Raw genomic sequence first — 21,735 nt, forward strand, 5'->3', positions numbered from 1 at the left:
AAAAAGCAAAAGCAAGAACTAAGAGGCACGAAGAGGACAGCGATGAAGAGGAGATCTCTATTACTGTTCGTCGACCTCTCAAGATGTCTGAGATCCTAAGCTCAAGAAAGGAATTTGAACGACGCCCAAATGAAACTGTTGTCACCTGGTTGCTTCGTTGTTGGGATAGTGGGGCCAGTAGCTTGTCTCTAGATGGTAATGAAGCCCGCCAACTAGGAGACATTGCCGGAGACAAATCCATTGACAGAGCAATTAGTAGATGTTTGGATGGAGCTGCAACCCTCTGGGACCGAATATTAATAGCTGTGAAGGAAAGGTATCCCTACAAAGAACTTCTGCAGCCTGCAAAGAAAACGTGGAATACAATTGAGAAAGGTATCCAGTATTTGAGGGAAATAGCCCTGGTGGAAATGTTATATGAGTTTAATTTTGCTCCTAATGATCCATGCCAAAACCATGATCCAGAGAGAGTGAGGACAACACCTGAAATATGGCAAAAACTTACGAGAGCAGCACCAGACAGATACTCCCCCATACTAGTAGCCACATTCCACAGATACAAGGACCAACAGAGAAGACTCCTAGTCTTCGAATTGATTCTCACACTCCAAAACTATGAGCAACATCTACCCCCAACCCACGTTTCCATTTCAGCCGTCACAGAGTTAGCAAACAGACTGGGTGAAGTAGAAGAGCAGATGTCCCTATTGATTAATCATGATGAACCCGTAGAACCCGTAATAGTATCGGAAACGTTTGACGACGATCAAGATAAGCAAAGGGGCCTAATGAAAGAACTTATCAAACTAATGAAAATCCAATTAATTAAAGAAGATGGATCCCCCTCCTCACCTGTAACATCAAAAATTTCAGCTATTGAAGGCAAACGCTTTCCTGCTCGAGTGAGAAACAATAACAGGACTGCTTCGTGTGTTGCCTTGTGGTGTTATCTCCGTGACCATGGAGAAGATATGAGGAAGTGGCATGATCAAGATACTCCCGTACTGCGAGCACGGGTGAGAGAATTACAGAACAGACCAACCACCAGTGTAGTTGCTCCAGTCACCACAGGTAATGAATAGAGGGGTCCTGCCCTCAGTCAGGGGAGGGGGAGGGATAACAGAGTTTATTGGACTGTGTGGATCCGATGGCCTGGCACATCAGAACCACAGAAATATAAGGCATTGGTGGATACCGGTGCACAGTGCACTCTAATGCCCTCGAATCATGAAGGGACAGAATCAGTCCATATTTCTGGAGTGACTGGGGGTTCTAAAGAACTGACTGTGTTGGAGGCCAAAATAAGCCTCACTGGTAAAGACTGGCAAAAGCACCCTATTGTGACTAGCCCAGGGGCTCCATGCATACTGGGTATTGATTACCTCAGAAGGGAGCATTTCAAGGATCCTAAGGGGTATCGATGGGCCTTTGGAATAGCTGCTGTAGATACAGACAACATTAAGCAGCTATCTGTTTTGCCTGGCCTGTCAGAAGATCCGTCTGCTGTGGGGTTGCTGCAAGTAAAAGAGCAGCAGGTACCAATTGCCACAAAAGCAGTGCATAGACAGCAGTATCGAACCAACAGGGATTCCTTGCTCCCCATTCATAAGTTGATTCGTCAACTAGAAAGTCAAGGAGTGATCAGCAGAACCCATTCACCTTTTAACAGCCCCATATGGCCAGTGCGTAAAGCCAGTGGAGAATGGAGGCTGACGGTAGACTACCGTGGCCTGAATGAAGTCACACCCCCGCTGAGTGCTGCTGTGCCGGACATGCTAGAACTCCAATATGAATTGGAGTCAAAAGCAGCCAAGTGGTATGCCACCATTGACATCGCTAATGCCTTCTTTTCCATTCCTCTGGCCACAGAGTGCAGGCCACAGTTTGCCTTCACCTGGAGGGGCATTCAGTATACTTGGAACCGTTTGTCCCAGGGGTGGAAACACAGCCCAACCATTTGCCACGGGTTAATCCAAACTGTATTGTAACAGGGCAGTGCTCCTGAGCATCTGCAATACATTGATGATATTGTTGTGTGGGGCGATTCAGCAGAAGATGTTTTTAAGAGGAGAGCAAATAATCCAAATTCTTCTGCAAGCTGGTTTTGCAATTAAGCGAAGCAAAGTGAAAGGACCTGCCCAGGAGATTCAGTTCCTAGGGATAAAGTGGCAAGATGGGCGCCGTCGCATCCCAGCAGATGTGATTGACAAAATCACTGCCATGTCTCCGCCCATTAATAAGAAAGAGACACAATCTTTTCTGGGTGTAGTGGGCTTTTGGAGGATGCATGTTCCAAACTATAGCCTTATTGTAAGCCCACTGTATCAGGTGATGCGGAAGAAGAATGATTTTACATGGGGCCCTGAACAGCAGCAGGCTTTTGAGCAGATCAAACATGAGATAGCCTGTGCCGTGGCTCTGGGGCCAGTACGGACGGGACAGGATGTAAAGAACATCCTCTACACTGCTGCTGGAGAGAAAGGTCCCACCTGGAGCTTGTGGCAAAGAACCTCAGGGGAGACCTGAGGCCGACCCCTGGGATTCTGGAGTCGAGCATAGAGGGGGTCTGAAGAGTGCTACACCCCAACTGAGAAGGAAATCTTAGCCGCGTATGAGGGGGTTAGGGCTGCTTCCGAAGTAGTCGGTACTGAGACGCAGCTCCTCCTGGCACCTCGACTGCCAGTGCTGAACTGGATGTTTAAAGGAAAGATTCCCTCCACCCATCATGCTACTGATGCCACTTGGAGCAGGTGGATTGCACTGATTACACAATGAGCTCGAATGGGGAACTTCAGTCGTCCAGGAATCTTAGAGGTGATCATGGACTGGCCTGAAGGTAAAAAGTTTGAAACATCACCAGGAGAAGAGGTATCACGTGCCAAAGAGGCCCCACCATACAATGAACTACCAGGAAATGAAAAGAAATATGCCCTGTTCACAGATGGATCGTGTCGTACTGTTGGGAAGTATCGCAGATGGAAAGCTGCTGTGTGGAGCCCCGTGCGACAAGTTGCAGAGGCCACTGAAGGAAAAGGAGAATCAAGTCAGTTTGCAGAGGTCAAGGCTGTCCAACTAGCCTTAGATGTCGCTGAACGGGAGGGGTGGCCAGTGCTTTATCTTTATACTGATTCATGGATGGTGGCGAATGCCTTATGGGGGTGGTTACAGCAGTGGGAGCAAAATAACTGGCAACGGAGAGGTAAACCTACTTGGTCTGCTGAACTGTGGAAAGACATTGCTGCCCGAATAAAGAATATGGTGGTAAAGGTGCGTCACGTAGATGCTCATGTGCCCAAGAGTCGGGCTACGGAAGAACAGAAAAATAACCATCAGGTAGATCAGGCTGCCAAAATTGAGGTGGCTCAAATAGACTTGGACTGGCAGAACAAGTGTGAATTATTTCTAGCTCGGTGGGCCCATGAGACCTCGGGCCATCAAGGGAGAGATGCAACATATAAGTGGGCTAGAGACCAAGAGGTGGACTTAACTATGAATGCTATTGCACAAGTTATTCATGACTGTGAAACATGCGCCATAATTAAACAAGCCAAGAGGATGAAACCTCTCTGGGAGGAAGGGCGATGGCAAAAGTATAAATATGGGGAGGCGTGGCAGATTGACTATATCACCTTGCCACGATCCTGCAATGGTAAGCATTATGTGCTCACCATGGTGGAAGCGACCACTGGATGGCTTGAAACATATGCAGTACCCCATGCTACCACCAGAAATAGCATATTAGGTCTGGAGAACCAAGTTCTGTGGCAACATGGCACCCCAGAAAGAATTGAATCAGATAATGGGACTCATTTTAAATATTCTCTTATAAATACTTGGCCCAAAGAACATGGCATTGAATGGATTTATCATATTCCCTATCATGCACCAGCTTCTGGTAAGATTGAACGATACAATGGGTTGTTAAAAACTACGCTGAAAGCAATGGGTGGTGGAACATTTAAGCACTAGGAGAAGCATCTGGCAGAAGCCACCTGGTTGGTCAACACTAGGGGATCTATCAATCATGATGGTCCTACCCATTCCAGCTCCCTACATACCGTAGAGGGAGATAAGGTCCCTGTAGTACATGTAAAGAGCATGTTGGGAAAAGCAGTTTGGGTCCTTCCAGCCTCTGGAAAGGGCAGACCTCTCCGTGGAACTGTTTTTGCCCAGGGACCTGGCTCCACTTGGTGGGTGATGCAGAAAGATGGGGATGTTCAATGTGTACCACAAGAGAATTTGATGTTGGGGGAGTGCAGTCAGTAGTTCTATGTATATGTATTAAGCATGATATAATGATGTAGAATAAGGGGTGGAATATCATGGTTTTGTAACTTTGCTATTGGTATTCCACATCATAACATCATGGACAAAAGAGAAGAACTATGTATCCCAGAGGACCTCACGGTCAGAGAAGGAAGACACATCACGGAAGATACGTCATCTGGTTGCGCGCAGTTCTTCTTCACTTTCGCTTGCTGCCAGGAGAGGAGTGGGTGTGCTTTCCAAGCCGGGCGCCTTCATCAAGTAAGGCTTTCGGTTTCGGAAACTCTCTCACACTCTCTCTCTCTCTCTCCCCCTCCCTCTCCCCCCCCCCCCCTCTCTCTATCGCTCTTTCGCTCTCTCCCTCATTTCATTTGGTTTATTATCCTTGCTACATTTGGCGAGCCAGACAGATACTGTTTTTATGATGGATTACTAAATTATGTGTTGGATTGTCATAGGGACCCCAAATACACCAAAAGAGGAACTCCTGGGGAAACCCCGGGATTCTTAGGTTCTCCATAGTTAAGTGCTGCTCAGCTTAGTGAAGAATAGGGACTTATAAGGGACAATGGTCCCATTATTAAATCCCTATCAAAAATAGCTGATTTCCTGAATAAATTAGGACAAAATTTTTTGACAACCAAGGAAAGAATAGTAGCAGCATCTGCTGTGTAATGGCTGCTGCTTCTCACTATTAATGCATATCATTCCTTGAAAGTAAACTTAAAAGATGAAAACAAGCTTTGAAAGCTCACATTAGACAGCTGGGAAATAAAATCACATCTTTGACAGGACAAGCTGCCCCATCTTTAAATGGAATTTAATGGAATTTCCTCTTTGAAATTAAAACTCATATCACTAGAAGGGGAAAAAGACTTAGATCAGCAGGATCCTAATTGAACCCAAGAAGGCCAAGTAAACTAAAAGCCAACTAGAGGATCTGGTGTCAGCTGTTTATGGGCTGATTTGGCCCTGTTCCTTGACTAGCAGAACAGAGTGACCCATGGATCTGCACCTCTGAGAAAGGGAAAAAGGGTAGAGAGAAGGGCCCCCCAAAAAATAACAGTGGCAATGATTTGAGGAGAACCAAACTAATTTACTAAATAAGGTATTAGAATGCAAGATAACACACTATAATACAATATACCACCAAATAATTAGAATAGCAGCTAATAAAATAAATACAATGAGAGTCCCATTCAGACTTGAGGATGTCCATCTCACACTAGAGAGGGCTGAGATTAAAGCCTGTCAAGTTTATGTTGAAGGGAGTCTCTCTTGGATTGGAGGATGTCTCAGGTCAGAGGGAGTCCTGCTTGGATTGGAGGGAGTCTCTCTTCAACTAGAGAGCTTCTTGCTCAGATTTGAGGTCTTTTCTCTCAACTAGGAGACACTTTTTCTGGACCTGGAGATTCTCCCTATCAGCTCTGAGACACTCTCTTTCAGCACGGAGACTCAATTTCAGAAACTCTCTCCCTCTTTGAGATAGTATTAAGTAAGGCCTGATAAGCATTAGCCAGGCCCCAAATCATTTGTGCCTCCTCAGATCTGCCTGAGCCACAACATCCCTGTCTCAGATATCTGTTTAGGGTCTTTCAGGTGTTCAGGAGTAAAATTCCAAGACACTGAGGGTGTCCATCTCTCTAAAGTCTCTCCCAAGCCTCTCCGCACTCCCTGCCACTCAGTATTCTTCGGTTTTGGGGAAGGCTTCCTCAGAATATTATAAATACAGACACTGAATGAAATGATGAGGAGTACATTCAGGGAGACTGACAACATGATGATATTGGATTAGCATTCAAAAACTGCATAAATGATTCAAAGGAGAGATTGGAAGCCTGCTTAAAAATCACAAGTTTTGTAAAATTAACAGCTCCCTCTGCAAACAGGTTTAAAAGAGAAAACAATCATTTTTTTACTCTTTACGGAAGCAAGATAGCAGTACTCAAAGTTTACAAATATTCCAGAATATTGGCAGTCCACCTGGACTTTCAAGGTCAAGTTCTTCAGTGCAGCAGCTGAAAAAAATAAAATAAAAAAAAATAAAACTCTCCTAACAAAGTTCTCTGAGAGCAGAGAGAATTTTATTCTTAAAGCTAAAAAGCAGCTTTTTCCCGCATTCTCCACCAAGAATGTCAACAGTTTATGGGCTGATTTGGCCTGGTTCCATGACTAGCGGAGTGGAAGGACCATGGATCCGCACCTCTGAAAAGGGGAAACAGGGAAAAAAGGTAGAGAGAAGGGCCCCCCAAAAAATAACAGCAGCAATGATCTGAAGAGAAACAAACTAATTCACTAAATAAGATATTGGCATGCAAGATAACACACAATAATACAATATAATTAGAATTGCAGCTAGTAAAACAAATATAATGAGAGTGTCCAAAAACTGAAGGCTTTACTCTACCGCTGAGTCGAGACATGCAGTCAAGTCGACCAGCAGGGAGGAGAGACTAGTCTCATGACCTTGACAGGGGCTTTATTTCCTCTCTGAATGCAAAGTCCTCTGGGGTTTGTAGTTCTTCTCTTCTGGGATAAGTAACCGGAACTGGAGCATTAACGCTTTACCTCCAAGTGTACTACATGGTGTTATAATGTGGAATACCAATAATCAAAAATCATAAAACCATAACATCTGGGAACGTCAGATCCTCTAGAAATAATGCTGGTAATAACTTAGAAGACAGAAAAAAATCCAAGACAGGGTTGGCACCTGAAGAGTGGCCCCCTGCACATACCACATTACATGCAACGGCATACCTGTACACAGCTGCCAAATCATAACAGATCCATGAGCTTAAGCAAAGACCATGAGACAGCATACCAGCTTGGCTGTTGAGATTATGGGATACGGGGGCCAAAAGGGTGGTAACTAATGGGCCTGAGATTTCTAAACTGGCATCCATTACCATACATCTGGTTCTCAGACAAAGGCTATATGCCACTACGATACATAATGATGAAAAACATTCTCTAATTCAATGGATAATGGTGGTGTGTAGAATCACATGGCCCAACAAAAGTGATGTTCCAATAAATACAAAATATACGAAGATGCCTTTGAGAGTCCAGACTTGGTTAAGTTTTCGGCAGGGATGAGGTACTTCATATTACAACAAGCTCTTCTCACACTGGTGTCCATACTGAACTCCTTAATCACCATGGTGGCCATTATCCACAGGCTGGTGGCTGATCTAGGGGACTGAGCAGCTTCGGACCAGGCGCAATACCATAACACTGAAAGGAGCAGAGGTCCTCCCTGTAATTAAAACCAGGAGACCTGCCCCATGGACTCCTCAATCAGGACCCATAAGGGTATCCCAAAAGCAAACGTTTAACAACTTAATCCAGGCTGGGGTTCAATTTGCAAAAATTGATCACCAGCCCCATCATGTCTTCCTCCAGCTCTGGAAGTAGTTGAAGGACAATGAAAAATTTCAAAATCACCCCAAAAAACCTGAAGTGAGAACTACTGACAAACTACCAACAGCAACACTGAACTTGGAACACTTCCCAGTAAAAGGAAAAAGCCTCTTCAGATGACCTGGGCCACTATGCCCGAGCCGCCAGAGGAAAAAGAATTGGCAATAGCACAGTTACTTATGTGACGGGATGCTTAAAACCCAAAAAGTCAGAAGGATCGTGAGGCCCCACTTTCTCAGTCTGTACTCGTACTGAAAATCAAGATCAAGCGAGCTTTTGCCCTTCTGCTCCACAGGAGGTTTCTGGCCTCCCTGAGCTCACCTTAGGACACCTGCGTTACGCTTTGACAGGTGTACCACCCCAGTCAAACTCCCCACCTGACACTGACAGTCCCCCTTGTAAGCAGGGCCTCCCTATGGAACCCAGAGGCCCTATATCGAGCTGACAATTTTTTGGTCCAGAAGGAACATATTAATTCAGGCATTCCCAGTCCTTACAACACCAAAGCAGCTGCAGGAGTTCCTAGCTATACTGGGATATAGGCATTCCTTGATACCTCATTTAGTGCAGCTGCTGAGACCTATATACAGACTCAAAAAAAAGGGGGGGGGGCAACTGTGGGACTGGAGGAGAATGAAACATGAGCCTTTCCAACAGGCAAAACTGGTTGTTAAACAAGCCCAGGCATTGGGTATATTTGATCCTACCCTCCCAGATTAATTAGATGTTCATGTCACTCAGGATGGCTTTGGCTGGGGCCTGTGGCAGTGCCAGAGTTCTGTTCTGACACCCACTGGATTCTGCTCTCAGGTCTTGCACGGAGCAGAAGAAAGATACAGTACGATTGAAAAACAGTTATTGGCTGCCTATTCTGCGTTACAGGTGGTAGAGCTGATAACTCAAACAGCTGAGGTCATAATTAAGACCACCCTGCCGATTCAGGGGTGGGTGAAAGATCTGACCCACCTTCCTAAGACAGGGGTGGCCCAAGCACAGGCAGTGTCACAATGGGTCACCTACCTCGGCCAGAGGAGTAGTCTATCTTTATCACCAATGAAAGAAAAACTTCAGAAGATCCTAGGCCCAGTGATGTATCACAGTGATGCACCAAAAAATCATTGGTTGCTCCACCAGAGAAGAGTCCTTTTCAGGAGGGGAAATATCCCATTCCTGAAGATGCCTGGTACATGGATGGGTCCAGCAAGGGCAACCCGAGCAAGTGGAGAGCAGTAGCATACCATCCCTCCACTGAAACAATCTGGTTTGAAGAGGGGGATGGTCAGAGCAGCCAATGGGCAGAACTGCAAGCCATGTGGATGATTATAAACAAGGAACCTGGTGATGATATCCTGACTATCTGCACAGTTAGTTAGGCTGTGTACTGGGGGCTCACTCTTTGGATTGCAGTGGGCCACTCAGGACTGGACTATCCATGCCTGACCAATCTGGGGCAGAGATATGTGGTTAGACATATGGAATGTGGTCAAACACAGGACGGTATATGTCTACCATGTTTCTGGTCCCCAACCCCTACAGTCACCGGGAAATGATGAAGCTGACACACTGGCCCGAGTTCGATGGATTGAGAATTCACCATCTGAGAACATCACCCGCTGGTTCCATCAGAAGCTGCAGCATGCTGGAGAAAAGACAATGCGGGCAGCTGCTTAAGCATGGGGGATGATAGCATTGTATTCTGTGAAGGCAAGATACAAGTTGGCACCTCCATGCTCCTTCTTATCTCCTGGCAAGGCCCAGAAGATGGGAACAGAAGAAGTTCCTGCTGAGTTCCAAAAGCCAGAAGCTGTCACTCCAAAAGCAGCTGACTCGGCCACTTTGGACTTATAAGTTTGTACTCCCACTGGAAAGTGGTCATCACCATCACTGTCGCCAATCGAGCAGTAACACCTGACGACCCATCACTACCGAAGATCACTGACTGCACTACGAACCACACTGGACCCGTGGTGGTGACTATCTCCCTCTTGCTTTCTACAAAGACTCCTTGCTTTCATTTCCTATCCTTTCTATCACCTGTCTTCCCTTCCCCATCTCCCTAAACAGCTAGGATTTGTAATAGACCGGTCAGGCTAATATTTGACCTGTTGTGTCTTAATCTCGCCATTGGGTATACATATATTAAAAGAACTTCCTCTCCCTCCTTTTAATTGCAGCGAGACAGTGGGACTGATGGAACATAAGATGGACCTGCACCAAACAACTGCATGTCTCATGCCTCCAGTAACACCACCGAGCACTGGCCCATGAGAGAACATGAACTTCAACCACAAACCAATCATCAATTGTCTTAGATTGTGTCAACCTGCATTGCAATGGGCAATTGTATAAGCATCGCAGTGTGTTGGATCCCTGTATTACGGAAGGCTAACCCTCCAGCTGGCTCAGTCATTGGTTCACACCATGAAGGGATGGAGTGTATGAGAACTGTTGAGTCATGGCCTGAACAACTGATGGAGCAACTGGGGAAAGGACCTGGTCAGTCCTGAGAGCACAGGGGAAGGCAATTCATCTGTGTGAGTGGACGGGGTGGTGCCTGGCTGCTTCTCTCTTAGACCTCATTTAAGGGCTGAGTGCCACTGGGGAAGGATCTCTTTCTGGAGATCCCTCCTTGGTGAAGCTTCCCCCTGTCAACCTAGAATCTTCTAATATGGGTGAGCAATCTTCTTCCCTTCCAGTGTAGCACCTCTCTATTGTGTCAGTCCTTCCATCATCACACCTTTGTTGTAACACCTTTCCCACTGTATTGATCTAATTGCTACAGTAAGGAAGGAGGAAAAATTCTCAGGCATCTTCCATTATGTTAATGGTTTGCTACTGAAGTTGTAATGGATGTGTACATCCAACAGAAATCTCCAAACTCTATCCTTAAACCAGTATTACTGTTACAGTTCAGATCACAATAACAAAAATGAACCACCAGTGAGGAAAAACAACCACAGTGAGAAAGAACAACTTGCTTAAACTCATTTCACTGAATAAATAAAATCCTGAGGTCCAGTAATTTTAGCAGTAGCAGGGCTTCAAGTGGCACTTAAAAAGGCATTTCTTAAACAATACGTAATTTGTATTTTCTTGGTTTCCAAAATAACTTAAGATTCTTTATCTTGTTTTTTTTTTTTTTTTTAAATCGCTGCAACATTCAGGTGGAAAAATATGTGATTTCTAATGGTCAGGCTCCATTTACACTTCATAGCAGTGTGTAATGGTTCTTTTTGACCACCTTGAGGCTGGAAAACATTTCTATATCACTATCTCCAGATCTAGAGTTCTTCATGCTTAAAAACTGCTGATTCATAACAGATATTCCTCTTCCTTTTTCACTACAAGTTACTTTCTGAGCACGTCCAACTCCATGAAAGAGACAAGAGGATCCTCCCCATAAAGTGATTAAAAGATTTATTTCAGTATGTGAAAGTCTGAGTTAAAAAAAAAAAAAGCTTCACAGCAGGACAAAACATGGGCTTTACAAGCCTACCAGTAGGACAGTATTGCACTGCAAACTGCAGAGCAATTGGTTCTCAGTCTTTCTTTATGAAGCTTTTTTTTTTTTTAGCATAGAAAAGTATCCTTCATTTGTTTGAGAGAGATTCTTAGGACTTATGTGGTATAAAGATAAAATGTACTGAGGTCTATGAGAAAATTAGTTTCTTCAAAGTAGAGCAGTTTCACCAGGGAAGCTTAGGAGAGCTGTGAGAGACAGCACTTCCCAGGAGCACTGAAAAAGGATTTGCACCCAGTTCATTCACTCTGCTAGCCTTTCTGCATTATTTAGCTGCTCTGCCATTTCTGCGTGCATTAAGAAACCCCATTTTTAGGTGAATGTTAAGATCCAAGAATTGATGACAGAATTTATAAATTTGTCACAGAATTATTAATTCTTCTAGTTGTCTGGAAAAGAAAAGTTAGTACTAACCCATGTAATTCCTACAACACAAATCCACCTGAGAACCTACCCTCTATGTCTCAGTTATGTGATGCCTGAGGACAGTCAGAAGTCAAGTTATTCTACAGAATAGGACATCATCATAATAACAGTAATTTTTTGTCCACAGAAATTGCCATTAATAGAGAAAGGAAGAAAATTAATGTCTAATTGCAGGTTGTCAGAACCAAGCAATTTTCACCGGTGAGTATGATTGGGAACAGCACTACCAAGGTGATCCCACTTCTAAAAACATGACTTATTATCTCCTTTTTCTAACTTCGAAAACACTGAAAAGCCTTTACCTTTTTAATAGAGCACAGCTTTTCAGAAGCATGGAGTACATATTTGTCTGGAGTATTTCTAGATTAGATTTCAGGACAGTCATAAATCTGTATTAGGAAATAACTAGGCAAGCAGCTACAGTATGATTGCATGGAATGCTCCAGAGCAATTAGCAGATTGAGCAGCAATTTTTTTAGAAGGCTAAAATCTAGTCTAATCAAACATATTTCAACTGAACTTCCTGGAGGAAAGGACAGTCTGTTTTTATACTGGAGTCTGAAATAATTTCAGCTTGGAGTTTGTCAAAGGTAATTTTTTTTCCTCCTGTAATTTGGACAAGACCACTTCTGCAGCTGTAGGCAGTTTGTGGGCACTTTTCAAAGAACACCAAAAACAATCCAAAACATGTAAATTCATATTATGAAAATGCTTATACTTAAAATGATGCTAAATAACTTAAACAGGTATTTCTATAGAAGGGGATTGCCAGAAAAGGAAGAACTAAAGCAATACTTCTAGTAACTCAATGAAAAGCACAGCAGTGACTGCAGAGTAGCAAAGTCCTAGGCTGTAGCAAATGAGGTCTAGCCCAAAAACTGTGGGCAAAGATACAAAGAATCTGCTTACCTTCCCAGTCTCAGGTATGCAGGGATCTCCAGCAAAATACCTTCACCTCCACCACCAGCCCTTAAATGAGGTCTGGGAAGGGGTGGATCCAGGCTCCAGTCCTTCCAGTCACTCAGGTGCATTGCATGCAGCTGAGCTCCCCTGGGTTGGCCCTGCCTTCCACCAGGTGCTGAATCACTGGTTCAAGTCATGACTCAGCAATTCCACTACATCTGTGTATGTGCTGCTTGCTATCTGAGAGGAAAAGAAAAAAAAACCAAAAGAAAAAAAGAAAAAAGAAAAAAAAAAAAAAAAACGGCCACTCTAACTTCTGTTTACAGTTCCATCTGGATAATCTGACAAAATCTCAGCAGCAAAACCCCACTCCCCTCTTGGAAGGTAAGAGGGCTACAAAGGGCAATGGTGCCAAGCACCCATAGTTGAATATCTTTCCGTTGCCTTGCAGGGCAGTAAAGGTCTGACTTATTGCTTTCTCACACTCTGTGTGGAGTTGCCTCTTGGGGACTCTGCCTTTGAGTCTTGCTTTTTCCTTGCATCTACAGTGCCTTATTTCTCAAGAACACTTTCCATCAGCTAAGTATTTTAGAAAGCATTAAGCAGTACGCCTGGTTTTGGAGCACATACCCACTTACTTCAGCAATGATTTTCCCTTCTCTTTGGTTTTGTAGATGAGATTAGGATATTTCTATCTGCGCCAAGTTTGTTAACAACCTACTGCTGTGAACGGTTTTGCCCTTCACGCACCCGAAGCCTTTTAGAATGGCGCCAGCCTTCCGGCCTTGAGGCAGCCCCTAGCCCAACGGCCTCGTCTCGCCCGCGGGCAAGGAACGCGCTGCGCCCGCCGCGTGCTGCCAGCGCCCCCTGCCGGCACGTTCGTGCTGCGCAACGGAAAGCAGCGCATCGGTGCCTGAGCCTCACTCGTAGCCTTTGGAAATCTCCCTCAATGGGATATCTTCTACCTAAAAAATCACACAATGAAATTGAGATGTAAAGGTTTGAGTTCTCTCAAAACTGCTTTCACTTATATGAAGAACATAACAAATTTCCCAAAATGTTTAATGTCTGTACTTGCAGTACAGCAGGAGGAAAAAACAAAAAGAAAACCAAACTTGTCTAATGCCCAAAAATGACATCTGTGAGGGGAAAAAAACACAACAAAACTGTACTAAAAAGGATGAAAAGAACATCTAGTATAATTTATCTTCACAAATGCCCTTAATAGACTAAATTTGCAACATAAAACTGCTTTTCTACCCAATTTGAATAATAAAGAAATTGTTATTGATATTACTGCTAAACTAGCTTTGTGCAGTGTAGTAAATCATACTTGTGCTACGCTAAACAGATGGATGCATTTTTACTGCCCATTACAGACTGCATAGGTTAGCCATCACAGAAAGTCTTATCAGCACATTTCTCCCTGTCATGTAACCTCCATCTAAGGGCACTACTAAAATCAATAGCTGAGATTTAAAAGGTTCATAAGGAAATCTGATCACCATAATGCTGATTTGTCACACAGCCAATGTCACATAGCCCTTTCCACAGATCAGATACTGGTGCTGCAGGCCGAGAATAGCAGTCTGAATTCAAGCATCACCCATCTTCCCAGAACAGCATCTGAAATTTCACTTGAGGCTCATAGCAGAGCCAACTAAATTAACATTTTCACCATTATTGACACTACAAGATTTATTACTCCCTGTTCAATTTTAAAAGTTTCCCTGGGGAAATTTTTAAGGGGTGCTTGCTTTATTGGTTGTTATTGAGTTGGACCATTTGACAGCTGGTGTGGAATGTCTGAATAACAAAATCCTTGCTTGGAAGAAATCAAGAGACCTCTGGTGACTGATATGGAGGATATTGATTTGATTTTAGCATGATGCATTTAGTTTCCATTGTTAAAATAATATAACAATTTATAGAATTAATTAATAGAATGAATAGTAACCATATGAAGTGTATACACAGAGGAGCCTGTCTAGGGCTGCTGCTAAAGCTTCTTGTCTCATAGAGTTCAGCTCTTGATCCCCTAGTAAGCAATATGTTTCGGTAAGATTGCTACGAGAGCTGGATTGTTATGGGGAGGAAGCACAAGGGCTGAACCCTGGAATTTCTAAATTTGATATTCCTAGAACCACTCCAGTAATGCATTACTGTGGATGTAAGGTAAGAAGAGAATGAAAGACAGGAAAGAAAGATTTCTGTCATCTTAGAGCTCAGGAATTATTTTTTTCCAGCAAAAAGTATTAAGAAATCATGAAACATGCTTGTATAATCAGACTATTGGAACAACAGAAATACAGGTGAATTATAGTCATGCAGTCTAAGTAGTATTCTTGGTATTAAAATATAAAACATATAGCAAGACATAAAACACTGATAAAAATGGAAATATTATTTCCTGAGTGATTACGAGGAAAACAGAGGTCTAGTAAAGTGGAGAAAGGAGAGATCAAGAGTGCAATGAATTCATCAAGACATACAAATGTTTATAGAAACATATGCAAAGACATTTGCTTCTTCTACCTTGCTGATGAAAAGTACTTTCAGATAAGCACAAGTGCATCAAGTTTATCTGCTACCAACATTGTTTACTAGTTGCCATAATTAGTAAGTCTTTAATTTTAGATTTAGTCATTACAGTCATAAATTTTACCACTGCTATCAAAATGGCTCTCAATCTCCACTGAAAGGATTGGTGAATATTTTACGCCAAGAACCAAAAAAAAAAAAAAAAAAAAGTCTACAAAACCAAGAAAGACAGAAATCTGTTTTTCTAAGTACACAAAGGTTACTCAGCAGGAATAGTTTTGTTCCCACTGTTTTTCTACTATTGCATACTTCGCTGTGTGCAGCTGCTGTAATTATATTTAAACCTCTATGCGTTATGTATGCTAATGTAATTTTCTGTACTGTGTTTGAGTCATCCATAATTCACTTCTGCTTTTCTAAGAGAAAGCTTTGTGCCTATGGGGCTGGAACATAAAGTTGGTTTCCCAATATGACAGATGAACACCCAGCCCAGTAGATTAGAGTAAGTTCCTTTATCCTTGACTCTGTCACCAACAAGTCTACAAAGTGAAGCCATCTTAAAATCAAGAGATTCCCTGGGGTAGGAGATATTCATAAGCAATAGCTCTACCTCACCATTTCTGGTGATCTGGCATTTGTCTTTTATCAGGCTAATATCTGGATATTGTCCAACTGTAAGAGATTCTTTGCACCTTTGTCTCAAAGCTTGCTGAGGAACAGAGACGGACAAGTCCAGGCAAGTCCTGGCCAAAGTTGGAAAAATCTTTTGTCTGAATATTTGCAGGCCAGGGGCAATGAGAGAGATAAGCAGCAGCTTAACAGCCGGAAAGCAGTCTTTTGAGTGGGCTCATCTCACGGGAGATAGCCATCTTGGGGTGCTGCACGTGATTCTTACCTAAGGGCCCAGGAATGCCATGTTGGCAGAAGGAAGATAAAAAAGGGACCTACAACCAAGAGGGTGGGTGTCTGACATCAGATGCCTCATGACATGATACCTGCCTGCTGATGGAATCTCCTGGGCCTGCTCTGTCTGTACCTGCTTGCTGCGTAAAGCCAGCCACTCTGCTGCTGCTGCTCTCCTCTGTGCTTTTGCTCTGATATTGGCCTCGGATCATCGCTGTACCTGCTTGCTGCCTAAGGCTAGCCATGCTGCTGCTGCTCTCCCCCTGGGCTTTTGCCTTGGACCATCAGAATGACGTGCAATGGGACACTGATGGATCTTGGTGGTGACTATCCCTGCTTTACGTAATTCTTGCTTCTTTCCTATCTTTCCTATTGCCTGCTTTCCCTTGCCCATCACCCTAATTCATAATAGTTGGCAGCCTCCCCTTCCCCATCTCCCTGATTGATTAGGTCCTGTAATAAACTTGTCAAACCAACATTTGAACCGTTGTTTCTTAATCTCACATCGGGTATACATATATCAAAGAACCTCCTCTCTCCTATAAATTGGAATGAGACACCAACTCAACTACCTCATAGTAATTTTACTTTTTGTTTTGACCACAATAGGAAAAATCACTTTTTTTTTCTGAGAACAGGAAGATCCTGTTTCTTTCTAAAAACCTCACCTTTAAATGATTAACATTTGTTGATGAAAATCAATGTTAGATTAAATAGATATTGCTGTTGTATCATGTCTGAGATCAAACAAAACTGGTAAGTGACTGTAAATCTCTAAATTCTAAAACAGACAGAAAAAATAATGCATTGTGTTACCTAAGTGAGGGCTTTGCATACCTTCATAACAAAACTCTGGTAAGTCTGCCAGCAGAGGTACTCCATGGGGTGCCGTAGTGCTATTCCAGTCATTACACACTGTCATATCACTGTGAAAGAAAGAGACAAAGCAGGAATACTTCTTGAAAAAATATTTAACAATGAAGAAAAAGTGGAACACACTCCTTCACATTAAACAAAATCAAAATACCACGTACAAGATCCTAGCTGCAGATGACTAAATGCAGCTAACTGAATGATCATATTATGACAGATTACCTCCATGGATACCGTGCAGCATGTAAGATCAGCCTCACTGAGAAAAATGATTGACTGCAAGCGAAGAAGGAAAATATTAAACTGAATAGCTTTTCTGGGGACAGTATTCTTCACTGTGCTTTTTAAACTTGCAAGAAATCCCCTGGGAATTTAAGATGCTAATTTCAAAGAAATGAATATGATTTCTAACATGCCATCATGAACCTTTATAAAAAGCAGTTCCATTCACTCTGCCTCTAACTATTAAAGACCTTTGCAGTTCTGTTTGTTTTCTGGTTGATTCTTCTCATCTAAGAGAGAGATACATTTCTATCTAAAAATGAATGCCTCTGATGGGCTTATATCGCTTTTTCAATTACATTATTACTGCAACAAAAGTCTTGAGCCAGTAAGTTTAATGCGAACTCTGTCTAATGATAGACAAACTAAGCATTTAAGGATTGGGTCCATAGAATAACATCATGAGTAAGTTCAAATATGAACATTTATTCACTGTGAATAGGACTAACGCTTCCAAAGTAACTGTGCTGGGTGGGAAAAAAAGTGTCAGGAACAGCTGATATCAGTTCAGTGCTGAGGAATTTTGTATTTTCAGATATAAAATATCAGATACTTGCAGACAAAGAGACGAGGGTGTATATGAGGTGACATAAACTGTTTGGTTGCTGTTCCACAGGGATAATGCCAAACACCAGAAGGTGAGAGCATCTAAGCCTTGAATCATGCATCTGTTTCAGAGAGCAGTAAACCTAGTTTGCTAGGCTGGAAAGGGGTCAATATGTGGAAAATGTGCAGGAAAAGCAGAAGACCAACCATGGAAGCAGCAGGAATCCTATACTGCTCCTATACCCTTATTTCCTTCTGTAGGGCAAATGAAGGTGATGACAAAGCCTTTATTTAAGAAATAGGCATACGAGGGAAAGATATCAAAAAGAATCGACTCACCCCTCCCGGTAGCAGCGCGCAGACCGAGCCGAGCTGAGGAATGTGTCCCTCCCCCGTTCGTACCGCCGCGCCGCCGCACTCACACACTCACAGAGCCCACCCATTGGTTCAGGCTGTGACCCTGGAATTCCACTACACTCCACCCCTTCACAGCATGAACCAATGACTGAGCAGGTAGGGGGTGAGCCCCTGCAACCTGGTGGCCCAAGACACAATGCACATCGCGACGCATACACAACACCCGCCGCAATATAGAATGTCAAAACAATAAAGGCAATCAGTGGCAGTCCCCTTCACGGTTCTGTTGGGCCAGTACTTGATGTTCTTTCTCGAGGCGTATCTTTTTCAAGGACCAGTAGCGCTTCTGATTCATGCTCTCCAGTCCCCAAAAGTTCAGCAGTGCGTCACAGGGTGTCATGATGTTTCCTCATAAGCGTGTTTGAGTGATGTTGCTCCTGCGGGCCATCCTGTGAACTTAAAACCTCAAGGGGAGTAAAACAGATGTTTAATAGGTACGAGAAGGGGTAGGTCCGCCCTCCACGGTAAGATGCAGGCTGTATTTCGGTCTTGAGTCAACACCTCTGCCTGTATCGGGGCACGTCCTGGCCTTCGATACCACACTCTTTGGCCCGAAATCTGCGACTGAATCACTATATCGGGTACCAAAGGGGGGGTTCTAATTTGCCACATGGACATGATTAATGTCCCCCTTGCAATGAAAACAGGGGTGTCAACTATTACCTCTGTTGGCCATACACCGATTACTGAAGGGTTTACTGATCCCCCAACCTCTAACAATCTCCCCCAAGGTGCAAGGAGACCACACCATTTTGGTCCTGCTTGCACCTTCCAAGGCCATTTTACCTTGTGTCTCCCGGGCTCTAGGTCATCAGGGGCAGGGAGCAGAAGATTATTCATTGTGCCAACTTGTGGCTTGAGTGAGGTGTCCTTGCTTGTAATTTGTATCCTAAGTGGGGAGGCCCAAGTTGTCTGCAGCATTTTTAAAGCACTGGGTCTGCCATCTCTTGGTCTCTCATTCAAGTCTCGCAGGGTTTCATAAAGCCTTTTGGTCCACCCCTGCAAGGACTGTGAATCTGCCTTCAGAGCAGCCTTCAGGATCCCATTGTATCTTTCTATTAGGCCTGCTCCTGTTGGATTGTAGGGCAGGTGAAACCGCCATTCAATGTTATTGTCTTCAGCCCACTTCTGCACAGTTGCACCTGTGAAATGTGTACCTTGATCACTCTCAATAACCTCAGGAGTCCCGTATGATGCCATCAATCTAGTTAGAGCTTTGATGGTATTGGCTTGGTTTGCCTTTGCTACAGGATAGGCTTGCATCAGTCCACTCGCTGTATCGACACAAGTTAGGGCATATCTGGCCCCCTCAGATCGAGGAAGGGGACCTATATAATCGATCTGCCATCGCTGTAATGGGTTGTGTCCTCTAGCGAGATGGGCCGTAGTTTCCGGCAGAGGTCTTGGTCTCATTCGCGAGCAAGCGTCACAGTCCTGACATGCCTGGACAATATCTGGTAACTGTATGGGCAACCCCCATGCTTTAGCTGCTGCCCACATGGTTTTCTGTCCTGCATGCCGTAATTTCCGATGCAGCCAGTGAGCTATGTCTTCTGATGGTGTATTTCCCAACCATCGGACTCGAGCCAGTGTGTCAGCTTCATCATTGCCTGGTGACTGCAAGGGTTGATGTCCAGAGACGTGGTATGCTCGTACAGTCCTGTGCCTAACCACGTTCCATATATCAACCCACATATCTTTGCCCCAGATAGGTCGGGCATGGATTGTCCAATCCTGAGTGGCCCACTGTGCTATCCAGAGCGTGAGCCCTCGGTAGACTGCCCAACTATCTGTGCAGATGTTTAGTGCACTGTTGCCAGGCTCTTGAGTTATCACCATCCACACAGCTCGTAGCTCAGCCCACTGGCTACTTTGTCCATCCCCTTCTTCAAACCATATTGTTTCAGTTGAGGGATGGTATGCGACAGCTCGCCACCTACTTGGGTTCCCTCTGCTGGATCCATCTGTATACCAGGCATCTTCTGGGATAGGGTATTTTCCCTCCTGTACAGGACTCTTTTCTGGACAAGTAACCACTATTTCCTCAGGTGTCTCGCTGTGATATGTTACTGGCCCAAGTATCTTTTGAAGTTCTTCCTTCAGTGGAGATGATGACAGGCGGCTTCTTTGGCTAAGATAGGCAACCCAGCGTGCTACTGTTTGTGATTGGGCCACCCCGGTCTTAGGAATGTGAGTTAGGTCTTTTACCCACCCCTGAATTGGTAAAGTTGTTTTGACAATAACCTCTGCGGTCTGAGTTATTGGTTCTACTGCCTGCAATGCAGAATAGGTAGCCAATAACTGCTTTTCAACCATGCTGTATCTCTCTTCTGCTCCATGCCAAATCTGTGACCAGAACCCAATTGGGATTCGAACAGAACCCTGGCGCTGCCACAGCCCCCAGCCAAACCCTTCTTGGGTCACATGCACATCTAGTTCGGCTGGAAGGGTCGGATCAAATATACCTAGTGCCTGGGCCTGTTTAACAGCTATTTTTGCTTGCTGGAAGGCTTCTTGTTCTGTTCTACCCCAATCCCATACTTGGCCTTTTTTTGTTAATCGATATAAGGGTTTTAGCAGTTGTGCTAAGTGGGGAATAAAGGATCGCCAATATCCTAATATACCCAAAAACTCCTGCAACTGCTTCGGTTTCGTAGGAACCGGGAACGCTTGGATCTTATCAATGATCGCACTGGGTAACACCTTAGTCTTACCTGACCAGACAACACCCAGGAATTTAACTGATAGCCCTGGTCCTTGTACTTTTTGTGGGTTTATAGCCCATCCTTTTTCCTGTAAATAAGTAATTAATGATGGTACTGTCTTTTCTAATGCCTCGATTGAGTCAGACGTTAACATCAAATCATCGATGTAGTGGAACATTTTGACAGTAGATGGTTTGTTCCAATTTGCCAAGTCACTTGCCACCAAATTATGACAAAAAGTAGGTGAATGCACGTACCCCTGAGGTAGAACTTGAAAAGTCCACTGCCTGCCCTCCCACGTGAATGCAAACTGGTCTTGGGACTCCTTAGCAATTGGAATGCTGAAAAATGCATTTGCTAGATCCAGAACGCAGTGGTATGTTTCTATTTCTCTACTTAATGTATCCATGAGGGAAGCGATGTTGGGTACAGCTGCATGGATCGGTGGCGTGACTTTATTTAGTTCTCTGTAGTCTACTGTCATTCGCCACGTACCATCTGGTTTCCTGACTGGCCATATGGGGGAGTTGTATGGGCTGTGTGCAGGTCTAATAATCCCTACTCTCTCCAGCTCCTGCACAGTCTTGGTAATTTCTTGTTGCCCACCCGGGAGTCTATACTGCTTTGTATTTGTGATCCGGCGTGGTTGTGGCAAACAAATAGGTTCAATTTCTGCATGACCCCTTATGATTGCCTGCACTGCCCGGATACTAATACATCTTTCCCTTAATCTGAACTCTCCCACAGTGGTTTGGAGAGTCAAACCCGACAGGATATCAATCCCCAATATATACTCTGGAATTGGGGCAATAGACACCTTGTACTCCCGGGGTGGTAGACGCCCAACCCCCAATTTCAACCATGTTTGTGTTACGGGGATCATCTGCCCCCCGAACCCACCTATCATTGCCTTAGAGCCTGAAAATTGGT

General features: G+C 44.0%; 1 long non-coding RNA gene across 1 annotated transcript; it reads left to right on the top strand.

Moving 5' to 3' along the window:
* Window positions 1-4,471: 4,471 nt before the first annotated feature.
* On the top strand, window positions 4,472-15,306 carry LOC121113250. Its single transcript, XR_005860191.1, has 2 exons — window positions 4,472-4,527; window positions 9,864-15,306. It is a non-coding gene; the product is annotated as an uncharacterized LOC121113250 (long non-coding RNA).
* Window positions 15,307-21,735: the final 6,429 nt, after the last annotated feature.

This window comes from Gallus gallus, chromosome 5 (assembly GCF_016699485.2).
Source record: "Gallus gallus isolate bGalGal1 chromosome 5, bGalGal1.mat.broiler.GRCg7b, whole genome shotgun sequence".
Taxonomy (NCBI): Eukaryota; Metazoa; Chordata; class Aves; order Galliformes; family Phasianidae; genus Gallus; species Gallus gallus.